Source organism: Cupressus sempervirens, chromosome 2, assembly GCF_028749045.1.
Source record: "Cupressus sempervirens isolate cs-2001-9-10 chromosome 2, ASM2874904v1, whole genome shotgun sequence".
Classification (NCBI taxonomy): Eukaryota; Viridiplantae; Streptophyta; class Pinopsida; order Cupressales; family Cupressaceae; genus Cupressus; species Cupressus sempervirens.
The window spans coordinates 231894740-231906453 of NC_143119.1; the positions used below are offsets into that span (position 1 = coordinate 231894740).

The window sequence follows — 11714 nt, forward strand, 5'->3', positions numbered from 1 at the left end:
CCTCATGAATGGAGTACTTTGTACCTTTCTAGATAAGTTTGTGGTCATATTTCTTGATGACATTCTGATATATTCTCATGATGAAAAGGAGCATGAAGAGCACCTAAGACAAGTATTGCAGAAGTTGCAAGAGAATCAGTTGTATGGCAGCTTATCAAAGTGTGCATTCTACACACTTGAGATACAATATTTGGGTCATTTCATATCAGGTGATGGTGTCTCAGTAGACCCATCAAAGATTAGGGGCATCATAGATTGGCCAACACCCGCTAGTGTCATTGAAGTGAGGAGCTTTATGAGACTAGTAGGTTATTACCGACGTTTAATTCCAGGATTCTCTAGATTAGCACACCTAATCACATCTCTTTAAAGAAAAGGGAAGAAGTATGAGTGGATAAAGAAATGTGATAGAGCTTTTCAAGATCTCAAGAGAGCCCTCATGAGTGCACTAATCCTTGTAATACCAGATCCATCTATGGATTTTGTGGTGTCCACTGATGCATCTTTAGATGTTATAGGGGCAGTCCTTATGCAGGATGGATGACCTATTTCCTTTGAGTCTAGGAAGTTGAAGACTCATGAACTCAATTACCCTACTCATGACCTAGAGCTTGCAGCAGTGGTTCATTCTTTAGTGATATGGTGACACTTCCTTCTAGGTCATAGATTCAAACTTTATTCAGACCACCAGAGCTTGCAGTACATATTCACTCAATCGAACCTTAATGCTAGGCAAAGAAGGTGGATGGAGTTCCTTTGTGAGTATGATTTTGATGTTCATTACATCAAGGGAAAGGAGAATGTGGTTGTAGATCCCTTAAGTAGAAGGCACCATGAGCTTTCATCTATGACTACTTGCACTAACTTAAGAGAACAGATCCTACAGCACTTGCCAACGGATGAACTTTATGCAGAAGTTAGTCAGATAGTGCATTCTTAGAGACCCTCGAAAGGGAAGTATTCAGAGTATTCTTTGGAGTCTGAAGGACTTTTTTGTCATAGGGGACATATGTATGTACCTTCTATTGGGGGTTTGTGTGAGCTCATTGTACTTGAAGCTCATAAAGCACCTTATGCAGTGCACCCTGGTGTTAAGAAGTTACATGCAGATCTGAGACAATTGTATCACTGGCCAAGCATGAGAGTGCAAATTGCTGATATAGTTGTGAGATGCCTTGAGTGTCAAAGGGTGAAGGTAGAGCACCATCATCCTAGTGGGCTTCTTCAGCCTTATGAGATTGCAGAGTAGAAGTGGGATGCTATATCTATGGATTTTATTGTTGGTCTCCCCATGTCATCTCACCGCCATGATGCCATTTTTGTGACAATTGACATGTTGACCAAGGTTTCCCATTTCTCACCCATGTGTACTACATACACAGCATGAGACATAGCTCAGGTGTTCTTGCAAGACATTTTCAGACTTCATGGCATTCCTCGTAAGATCATCTCTGATAGAGACTCATTATTCACTCCATCCTTTCGGAGAGAGTTGCAAGTAGCTTTGGGCACTAGGCTCAATTTTAGTACAGCGTACCATCCTCAGACTGACGGTCAGACCGAGTGAGTGAATAAAGTTTTGGAGGACATATTATGTGTGTACATGATGGACCATCAGGTCAAATGGGAGGAATACCTACACCTTGTCAAGTTTGCCTATAACAATGGGCACTATTCCTCCATAGGCATGCCGCCTTATGAGGCCTTGTATGGAAGACCTTGCAGAATGCCATTGAGTTGGGATAAGATTGAGGATTGAGTCTCTATTGGTCCTTATTTAGTAAAGGAGATGAACCAATAGGTGACCTTGATTAGATAGTGTATGAGAGAGGCACAGGATAGGCAGAAGAAGTATGTTGATTCAAAGATGATAGATTGAGAGTATCAGGTTGGTGATAGAGTTTTCTTGATGGTATGATCACACAAGAGTCCAATTTGATTCAAAAAGGGCTCTAAGTTGGCACCCCAATTTGTTGGACCATTTGAGATCCTAAAGAGGATAGGACCAGTTATATACCATGTAGCTTTATCACCTAGCCTGTCACGCATTCATGATATGTTTCACATTTCAGTACTTAGAGGATACATTTATGATGAGTCTCATATTATATATTGGGATGCTTTGCAGGTGGAGTCAGATAGGCAACTAGCACTAGAGCCTATCCATATTATTGCCCAACAAACTCTAGCTCTTTGAGGCTGAGAGCTGGACCAGGTTAGGGTTCAGTGGGATTGTTATGATGAGGTCACGACTTCATGGGAGGATGTAGCACAGATGCGATCTTAGTGCCTGTATCTTTTTTATGAACTCTAGGAGGAAGTACATGCCTAGTGGGGGAGGATGTGAGGCCTCACCCTGACCCATCGTAGCATAGTTGATACATTATTATTTTGATACTCATGACTCAATATGTCAAGACACTATTAGATAAACTAAACATATTATGTTATTTAATGTTGTTTGATGTTTTACTTTCAGATATTTGATTTTGTCATTTAATGTTTTATGAACATGTGTATTGATGAAGTAAGTGAATACAGAATTAACACTTTGATTATGTAATTTAAATGATTGATAATATGAGTAGAACGAGATAAACAATCGATTATTTGAAAGATGAATTTTTTAATTTATGAGATTTCCCTGATACATTATATACATATGTGCATGTGATTTTCTTGACCTGCTGATGTGTGTAATGAGTGTGCAGGATATTTTAGCCGAGAAATCTAATGTAGAAATGAAACTGAACCCTATGTACCATTTTGGAAGCCCTATTGTTTGTATTTTATTTGTATTGTGAGATGTATGAATGTATCATTCTGTAATCAGTAAATGTTAATGTTTCATAATAGTGTTTTTATAGTGTTGCTTGACACTCGTGAATTGTATATACATTCCAGCATGATAGTTAGGGTTAACTGTATAACCTACAAATTTAAGTCTGACTAAGTCAGTGACCTTTTTGCTAATCGGCTTATAATTGAGATTAACTACCCTTAATCCAAATTAATGTTTAATCTGCATTTTGAAGGTTGTAAGATAGTCCTAAAATTTCCTAGCTTTTTATAGGTCCCTAATTAATCCTAAAGGCCTAAAATCATGAAATCAAGGTACCCAAGGGGTATGGGTATGGGTTGGGGGCATTTTCCAACCCCCTAGCCCCTTCTGTTGACTTTTATGGTCATTCAAAAACCCAATTTTTTCTTTATTGCGAAAATTGATAGTTTTCATCATGAGTTGAATGACTTCAACTCCACCTTGAGGTTAGCCTTAGGTCTAGCTGTGTTAGAAGCCTCTAGAACTTTTGGGAAAGTGGGAGAGTTATTGCTTTTAGAGGTGGTTGAGTTTAAGATCTTATTTAGAGGCAATTTTGAGAGGGTTTGGGTTGTTCACCCAACCTCTAGTTTTAGAGGGATTTTCAGAATTGAAGGGAAGGAGAGGAAAACAAGCTCATCTCAAACTTGTTTATTTGCCATAACCTAATTTTTGAAGCTAGGAATACTTTACCTAATTTTGTTAATGTTGTGTTTCATGTTTTAGTTTTATTGCATATGTATGTATGTGTGTGTGTTGAGTGTGTTGGGAGGGATGGGAAACTGATTTTCTTAGATGTCTTTCCTTTGTGTTTTGTTTAACATTTTCAAAGGGATTGTTTGGGTGTATTGGCATTACTCACCCTCGGATAAGGTAGAAGTGGCCATGTATGGGGGAAGGTCTTCAGTTGGACTCCAATAGTTTAGAGTCTCTTCTCAAGACTAGAAGAGGGAGAGAGGGTAGGGTGTTATGGGCCTACTCATTAGCACAAACCACATATGAGTTTTGAAATCTAAGAATGGAAGAACAGAAGTTCTTGAGTTATAGCCCCGATAGGGCACCTATTTTGGTGTTGTCTCTAACATCTCTTGTTGAAAAAATCCACATTTTCCCTAGTTTGGTTCAATGTTGAACCTATTGTGAAAACTTGATTTAGGAGTGAATGTCTGATTTTGTCTTCATGTTATGATTGGTTGTCATTTGGCTAGTTTTTCATTCTCTCCACAATCACTATGATGTATTGTAAAATTCAAAATGGAACCCTTGTTAAGGGCCAAGAAGGAAATTTAATTTGTTATTGAAATTCAATTATGTAGAGGAGATTTCTCCTCGGGATTGAAATCCTGTGTAAAATGTATTTTTAAACTCATTGTTGAAGTGGCAACGATGTCAAGTTTCTTACTGGTTCTTTCCTGGCGGAGCCTTTCAATCAAGTGGTTTAATAGATAAAGAGATTGAGTATTATCCTTGCATTTGAATCATATAGTATTTCATTTTATGCACGTGTGTATTGAAAATTAGATAAAATGGTAACATGCAATTTATGCAAATTTTGAGTTTAGATATGTTAATGAAAAAACAAATTTAAGTTATGGTTGGAACTTCAATTTAATCATGCTTATTAGGATAAAATAAATCTTGCTTTGTGGTTAAAACAATTCAATCAACCCCCTTGGTTAAAAGCTTTTGGTAATTCCAATTAGATAGAAAATAAATTAATTAACCACCCCCCCCCCCCCCCCCTCCCCCCACCCCAACACCCCTCGTTATAAAAATAAATTGCTTGAAAATCCATACTTAGCAACAATAAGGACTAAAAAAATTAATGGCATCCAAGAGTAAAAACTCTCTGGATTTTGTATGGGCAATAAATGATTATCCTTTGAATGCAACAAAGAATATTCTTGTATGATTCTTTTTTTAAATCATTTGTTTTAAATCAAATAAATCATAGTATTTAAATAAACAAGGAATGAAAATTATATTTATATAATTTCAAAATATCCTACCTCTACCAACTTAACTTTATGAAATAAATATACTTCACTTGCATCATCCTTTTACCTATGCGTAGTTTGACCCTGACGCAACTAAACCCTATTCCCATGCTAATTTGACACTTCAAATTTTTTGGTGGAGCGTATGCATTAAATTTTGGGAGGGCAGCTAATTTATTTTCATGTGCTTCATGTTTAACACAAGTTGTACAGAGGGGGGGAACTTTGGCACACCCACCCACACTTCTCCCTAGCTAGTAGGTGGGACAACATGCCCATGTAAGGTGTTAGTGGGAAGTGTTTTTTTTTTTTAAAGCAAAGGGGTCTATGCAGGAGTTTAAGCACTTAGGGCAGCGTGTTAGGGGAAAGGTTTTAGGTGTGGGTAGGAAGAGGGATTTAGGAGCACGTGGGGGTTAAGGGGGTTAGTTTAAGATTTGGTTTTCTTTTGTTTTAGTTAGTTAGTATTAGTTTATTTAGGTTAGTTAGTTAGTTAGTTAAATAAAGTTTTAAATTTAGTTTAGTCTTATGTTTAAGTTAAATTAGATGAGGTTAGTGTTGGTTTTATTTTTGTTATGTAGTTTAGCTTTAGTTTTTTAAATATTAATTAGTTTAGATTAGTAAGTAGTTTAAATTAAAAAAATTTAAATTGTCGATTAGTTTAGAAATTGGTTTTAATTAAATGTAGTTTTAGTTAAGTATTATGCAATATAAATTTATTTTAAATGTTTTTTTTAAATATTAGTAATTAATGTGTTTTTAAATATTAACTTGCTTAAATATTAGAATTTTATTATTAGTAAAATGTGGTTAGTTTTATCTTTAAATTATTATGTTTTATTAAGTTTAGTTATATGTTAAAAAAATTAAATTAGTTTAGTTACAATTTTTAGATTTAACGAATAAATTAGTGTAATAAATTTATTAGATCGTATTAAAAAGCTTAAGTTAGTAAGTTCTTTTTATTTAACATTTTGAATAATTAGAGTTAGTTCTATGTTTTTAATAGTTCAAAATATTTAGATCTATTTTTTTATTTAATTGTTATATGATTAATTTAATGTATTGTTCATTCATATTTTAAAAGTAAATAAAAGTGATAATGTGTCAAATCTTTTAATTAATTGAAAATTGGATTGTTTAAAATTAATTAATCAATTTAATGATGAAAGTTAAAATTAACGATTTATTCATGTATAGTGGTTATAAACTTAATATGAAATGTAGTGTACCTATGCTTTAACTGTGAAACAAACATATCGAACTTGTGAATTTAATTATTATTGTTTTTTTTTAATTTTTAATTGTGTTTTTGCCCCATATTTTGGGCATGATAGTTTGACAAGTTTAATGGGCAGAACTTTTAGTTATGGAAGATGCAAATGGAAGATTGTCTTTATCAGAAGGATTTATGGAAGTCATTAGAAGGCAAAGCCAAGAATCAAGGGTCTAGGTCAAATGTTGAATGGGATCTTTTGGATAGAGAGGCACTTGGAAGCATTTGATTATGCTTGGCATCATCAGTGGAATTTGATATTACAAAAGCAAAGATGTCATAAGAATTGATGGAAACCCTAGTGAAACTATACGAAAAGCCCTCCACTTCAAACAAGGTATTTCTCATGAAGAATTTATTTAATATGAAAATGGCAGAAGGTGGATCTATTGCAAATCATTTAAATGAGTTTAATACTATTACTAGTCTGTTATCTTCTTTAGGTATCAATTTTGATGAATGGAGTCTTAGGTTTTGTATTATCACTTTTTCCTTTGATCGTGATTGCATTATAGTATTCAGAGTCTAAGATTCAACCATGTTGATTATGTTGTCATCATTGATATATGTGTAGTTGACCTTGTTTTTTTTGGCTTAAAACTTTCTTCCTTGTCATATGGAGAAATGGTTCCTTAAAATCTTTATGAATTGAGTTTTTGTTAATGAGTTCTTGGATCTTATGTCTCATATTAATACAATTGTTTGGTTTATGACCTTTGTTTGATGATAGTCACAATATGAATTTTCATTCCACCATGTAGGTGTTGCTTGTGGATCATGTGGACAAGAATTTTCAAGTGGAGTAACAATTTGATTTTGATACTAGTACATTTTAGAAAATATGTGAGTATGTGACTAAATGTTTTAGTCACACCACTATAACTCTTAGTCACATGACTAAAACTAATCACATTTCATTATTTCTTTACAATTTAATAGGTATAGGTGACTAAATAACTGACTAATTTGGTCACTGAGTAAAATTATAAGATGAACAAAATAGAAATGACTAAATAGACTACTAATTAAATGACTAAATAAGTTATTGAATAATTAGTCACCTACACATAAGTGACTATATATAAATTACCAAATAAATTACTAAATAAGTGACTGGCTAATTAGTCACTAATAATTAGTCATTTGAATTTTCTCTCTTCACTTTCACTATGATTTATTTTTTAATGGATTAGGTTATTTTCATTTTCCACAACTCATTCATGGCCCTTAGACCTTTTATTTCTCATACTAATTGTGGTTTCACTTTACATCTTCTCGGATACAAGATACTTTGTTAAATGGCTTGGGAGATTTTATTTGATTATCATCTAGTATACAATGTGTAATTTTGGAGGATGATTTATTATAGTATTATATTATTCTTAATATGGTTTATCTAATTATATACTAATTAATTTTACACATAAGACAATTTTAAATATTGGTCTATCGATGAGTGGTTCCAAATGTTAGGTCCTTCAAATAAATTGACCAAGAAAAGAAATATGGTCTAGTTATGTTGACTCTAATCCCACTACTTCATAAAAGGGATGTTTTAAGATAAAATTAATAATTTAACTTAAATGTTTAAATTATTGTTCTAAATTGAAACTTATCACCATAAACAAAAACTAGAATATTATTTTAAGTATCATCTGAGAGGTCTTGAGTTTGATTGGTTTCATGCAGACTCAAATGTTTATACTTGATACAATGATTTATACACTAGATTTTAAGCTATCCATTCATTAAGGTTTTGACTCTACCTTTCATAAATACATTTATTTGATTTTTCTTCAAAACCATTAACATATTTTCTTTTAAATTTAAAAACTCAATATATAAAGAAGACTTCATTATTTTTCTATACTTTATCTTTATTTACATAAACGTATTTAACAATAACAAAAAAAATCTCAAATCACAAATTTCTATCTTTGAATAAAAATTAATATATTTTCTTACATATTTAATTTATCTTAAATTTAAAAAAAAGAAACTATTTTTATAGTCAAATTAAAGACAAAAGGAAAAAAGCAAAAAAAATATTTTTCCACTCCAAAACAATGTGTGAAAGAAAGGAATTTTTTTTTTTCATTAACTGCCTTCATTTCTTCCAAAACAAAATCAAAGCATGGTTCTAGGAATAATGGTTCATCTGCCCTTGCATGGTGAAGAGGTAGGATTGGCGGTCCCCAAATAGAGTTTTGTTTTCTTAGGGGTTTATTCAATAGTCCAGATAGACAGAGACAATGATAACTTTGTATCAACAAGTAGCATTTAGCAATAGGGAATATGCTGGACTCAATCCTATTGAAGACATACTATCTACCTATCTCTTTTGGTTGTATCCACCAAAGGATTTCTTTTGAAATGAGGAAAGATAATACATTTTTTAAAACTTGAGTAATGGGTTTCTTCTCTTTTATGATTCTAAACGGGAACTCCCATGTTTTGAGAGGTTATTTTCAAACCCTAGACCTTCACACAAAAACAAGATGCAAGAGAGGCTATATTTTATAAATTCCCTTCCAATATCACATATAATAACAAGCACAATATATCTTCTTTGTCAATACTTAAAGTATTTCCATAGATTTGAAATTATTTATCACATCTATTAAAAATTCTCTTCCATTATGTTTTGATGGGTGTCCATTTTTTTTCGAAGGATCCAAATTGGTATTGGTTCGAAGGATGCTGAAAAATATTGTACAAGTGTAGAGAGATGAAGATACAAAGGGAGTAGGCTTTAGAATATTAGTGAGGTAAGATCATCCTTTTATTTTTGCATTTTGTAATTTTTTCCAAGAAATAAACTTTATTAGTAGAAAACAATTACTTGAAGACTCAAAGACCTTTGAACCATTTATTTAAGTATTGCATAGTATCCTGCACTAAACTCTTAATTTCATATACCATTCCAACTTGAAGTAGTTATTATGGTGGTACTTTCAAGGTAGAAATAGTGGATCTATAGTTGTTGTGAAGAAAATGATATTCATCAATAACTATTCCTAAAAAAATCCCCTCATATTAGCATTTATTAGTATGGTCTTTCCCAAGACATGTACAACCTCTACATTGTTTTCCAAATCAAGTTGTTGTAGCTCCTCATATTTAGCATTGCCTATTGCCATTGGATTTGCAAGATAATCATTTGTACCAACTTTATGTTCTTTAGTTATGATATGATATTTTATGCTTTCCATAACATGGGTTATAAAATTCTTTCCTTCCATGCTTAGAGCTACATCATTGTAACCATGCTATATTAGGCATTTATATACACCCTTAGGCCCAAGTTTCCCCACAAGAAACCTCTCATCTAGCAATACTATTCTTATTAGAACAATTCTTATAGTGAAGATAATAATAATTTTGTGAAGAGAACCCACATTAATTATTTAATGCCTCACAATTGGCAGAAATCCATAAATTAGATCACTACGCAAGAAATAAACGCCTAGATTGTGTGATCCTACATTGTTACAAGAGTATGAATATCCTTTATACTTAAGTTTTTCTCTCTTGTATGCTCATAATTGATCTACCTTCCATAATTTCAAGAGTACAATATCTTCAAAAGATCACTTGAGATTGCAAATGGCACATAGCCTCCTTGTGGAACCTTGTTCAACACTGCTAATAGATACTCCCTTTCAAAAAAAATACAATAAAGAATCACAAAATATATAGAAAATGCAAGTTCCAAAATACTAGCATGACCAAGATCACTAGACATGTTGTAATTAACAATTCTCCAATAATAGCAAATCCATAGGCATTTCCAATTTCTAGACCACCCTTGAATCCAACCACAATAGTAAGACAAATAAATATGACATGGCTAAATTCTAGAGAACAAATTTGGCCCTCATGTTTCTTTTATCGGTGTACCATCTTCACTAAAGGGAACTAAGAGATATTTTTTTTTATGATTGAAAAACTTGATGAGATCAATAATTAGCTAGCAACAATAATCGATAATAATTGGCTAGCAACAATAATCGATAATAATTGGCTAGCAACAATTGTCGATAATGTTGCAATAATAAGCATAGCCCAATACACTACATCTGAGGTTGTAGGATAAAATGCACTTTTCATATCTCTGGGATTCTTGATCAAGTATGCTACATGTCGAGTGTAACTAATAATCAAAGAAGGGTATACCAAATGAGTCAAAACAATTTAAATGGATCTCTTATTGAAATGTCCCAAATCAAAAAGCATCACCTCAACACCCATTAAACACAAGACAACACCTCCAAAGAACACCCAACCATCACATTCTTGTTTTTTTGGAAGAGATCTACAATATAATAATGATTGAGTCCCTTGAATTCTATTAGGTAATGCTTGATAATGTTCTATATTCCAATAAGAGCATTAGTCATAAACTAGAGAATCATTATAGCTGAAAGCATAAAATTCACTTTTCCATAACCAAATATTTGAACAAGGAATAGTAATAACAAAATTGCAATAGATATTCCCACAATAACATTCTATCTTAGATTGCCTTCCTTTGACTAAATTCCTTGAAAAGTTAACAAAATTGATATTGCAAGAGTCAATGCTCCATCCCCAAGTGCCTATCATCACAAATGTACAAAAAAAACTTTGTATTACAATACTATTCTTAAGAAATTTCATTGATTTGGAGTTGAATTTCTTCCCACGATTTTCACTAAAATAATTCAATTTAAAAGCTCATTCAAGGTACTTGAATTGGTTACATAATTATTGGCCAATGTTAACGTATAAGCTTAACAATGAATATAGTGCAAATGTTCCTCCTTCTCTATGATCATCTACTCTAATGTCAATAAATATGTACTTGATAAGGCCAGTCATTGTTAATGTCCAGAATATCATGCTAGAATTCCCAATAAATCTTTCACCCTAGGATTTTCAATTGCAATAGAAGAGAATGTATAAAGTGGGGAGGTCCCAAGGTCTCCATACACAACTCCAAGTGTTTGATAAGCTAGGAATATTGTTTCATATTTCCCAAATATATTTTTCCTTAGTGGATTGAACCAAGTATGCATCTAAAATTGATTTTATATCAAATCTTGATGTAGGCATCTAAATTTTTAAACATTCTAGGACATCATCTTGTACAATTATTATGTCCAGTACACCATATTTTTTTTACACTATGATCCATATTTTCTTCTTAAGAGAAAAGTGAAAACTTTTTCTTTCTCTATCTATCTTAAATGCCTTATTATAGATGAAAGGTGGTGTACTTAATTAATCAGAGCTAACTCTACATCAACCTCCATTGTTAAAATCTACAAGGACTCCTTGAGATGAAGATAAGAGTTAAATAGACCCAAACTAAACAAATAAAACCAAAATAATTTGTTCAAGATTAGATGAATTATATTGTATGGGCTTGCAACATCTATAATAAATCCAAATACATAGCCCTAGAGGTTTGATCGTAAATCATTGCAAAATTATCCATACATAAATTTAAGAAAATAAAGGAATTTTTGTTACATCTTGAAATTAAACTTATTTTTTGTTTCCAGTTATCCTTTATTGGCTTGTCATCCTCCATAGTCTCTTCAGTGGAGAGACATCCCTCAAACAACTTTTATGAAGTCCAAGT

General features: G+C 32.4%; 1 pseudogene; it reads right to left on the reverse strand.

Annotated features, from left to right (window-relative positions):
• Window positions 1–8938: 8938 nt before the first annotated feature.
• LOC149571893 (potassium transporter 26 pseudogene) lies at window positions 8939–11264 on the reverse strand (annotated as a pseudogene).
• Window positions 11265–11714: the final 450 nt, after the last annotated feature.